This window comes from Alligator sinensis, unplaced genomic scaffold (assembly GCF_000455745.1).
Source record: "Alligator sinensis unplaced genomic scaffold, ASM45574v1 scaffold980_1, whole genome shotgun sequence".
NCBI classification, from domain to species: Eukaryota; Metazoa; Chordata; order Crocodylia; family Alligatoridae; genus Alligator; species Alligator sinensis.
This window is the reverse complement of record NW_005842722.1, coordinates 471,300-473,525: the sequence shown is the minus strand read 5'-3', so window position 1 is coordinate 473,525 and position 2,226 is coordinate 471,300.

Below are 2,226 nucleotides of genomic sequence, written 5' to 3'. Positions count from 1 at the left end.
CAGCACTCCATTTAAAATGTGACCCAATGAATTGCTTCTTGATAGGTGACTCAGCAGTTTCGCATCCTGCTTGCTCTTTTCTGCATGCCTCCTTGTCCTTTTACATGGGAAAGCACCCGTTACTTTTTTGCATTTTTATGGTTTTCCTTAACAGCAAAAACCTCTCTCCCCACCTGCCTGGTCTAAGATATGGGAGAGCTGTAAAAGAGAAAAATTAGAAATAGGCGCTGTGAGATGATGCAGGTCCAGACAAGTTTAGCTAACTCTGTCATCCCAAACAGATAATCGATGAATGCATTTATCATGTTTTCTCTCCAAATATTAGCTGTGTCACATATCTGCAATGAAACAGCGGTCAGAGCCTTGAGATCTCTCCTAGCACTCTCTCTAAGATTTTATTTTATTGATTCCTCCCCCATCCCCCCACCCCCCAAACACTTTTCCCTTCAAAAGCATGAGTCAGGAACCCTCAGTTATTAAAAGCAGTCCCAGTTGCACATACCTTTCATTTCCTTTGAATTACATTAATTGCCTGACAGCTAACAGTGTTCTGGGTTTTCAGACTTCAGCACTGGACTGTGAGAAATATTTACCAGCTATGACAGATTTATAAAGATGCCACAGAGATGCCCTGAGACTAACAATCAGAAAACACAGCAGCAAAACAATACTATTTTTCAAGGTTAAATGCTCAGAATGCTAAAAAGGAATGGAACATAACAAAGCCGAACAAAAAATCACATCAAGCCTGTTTTTTCCCCCCATTGCCATGCAGAAAAGGAAGATGTCAGTAGTTTAAAATTATTACACAGCATCTCTCTCCCCCTTCTCCCTCCCTTCCTCACCCCCCCATGTTTTAATAAGAGACTCTGATTTTAATTAACTTCTGGTTGCATAACTTAGATCTGACCTTTAACCTGCTATCCCACTCCAGGGTTATTTTCTATATTTACTTTGCCCTGTATCTGAGGTTCATTTTGGATTAAGTTGCCAGGTGCTGATCAGTAGAGAATGGATCATGGGAAGATATTCCTTTCTGTTCAGCGCATAATGATTGTATAGGTCCAGTCTAGGACCTTGGAGCCCCTGTTCAATTACCAAGACATTGCTGACATATGTTACATCTATTGTGCAATTAACTGGTCAATTGCACAATAAATTTACACATGCTACATGTGCAAAGTAATTATCATACAATAAAAGTGGCCAATGAGCTGAAAAGTTGTTGCTTGAAAAATATAGAACATTTTTTGTAGCTGGCTTTCATCAGCCTTTAATTTGTACATGTGCCATGTCACAGACAGGTTGATAGTGTTTGGCTATGTCCTCCAGTATCCCAGAATAGACTGCTCTCCCTCCAATTCTCTTCCTGTGAGGGGCCTCTCTGTGACTCATGCTTAACTCTGCTGCCCCAGGATCCAGTAGCAGGAGGTGTCATGACTCACTGCCCCTTCTCTCTTCAACCAGCCTTCAAACCTGCTTCTTTAAGAACCCATTAGCACTTTTTTTGTGAAATCCAGAATGGAAATTCAAGCGACATGATTTACTTGTTTGAAACAGGGTTGGTGAGTGGTGCGAGGGACTTTGTTCAGACACCTTCCTGCAGGACAAGCAAATAGCCTAAAGCAGTGTTTCTCAACCCATGAGTCACACACGACCCAAAAGTGGGTTGCAAGAATATATGAAAGGATCGCAAACAAACTTTAAAAATGGATCAGCAAAGTTTAAAAATGGATTCTCCTTTAAAGGAGAAAAACATGGGAAACCACAGGTTTCCCTTTGCAGGCTGGCAGAGTTTTTCAAAGGGCTGCTTGGAGCTGGGGGGAGCAGGAGGAGGGTGATCAGGCAGGGGATACTATGAGCATGTGTGCATGCACACATGCATGTTGCAACCAGGCAGCTTGGAGAGCAGCTCCCGCAGGTAAGTGGCAAGGGGGGAAATGGGAGGCATAGACAATGTGGGGGGGTCTATGGGCTGAGGGGCAATGCATCTGGGGGATGGTGGGTACAGGCAGTGTGCTGGAGACTATGGGTGGCACGTCCCCCCAGATTTGTGTGCTCACAGCAGGCACAGGGCTGAAGCCTGGCTAGACTGGCATGGGCAGGAGCTGTCCCAGTGGGCAGGACCCAGCATGTGAGGGCAGAGCAGGGCAGTGAGACTCATTGCTGCCTTCACTGGGACTCCGATGCCAGTTGCACCTCCAGTAGGATGAGGAGTAACAGGCA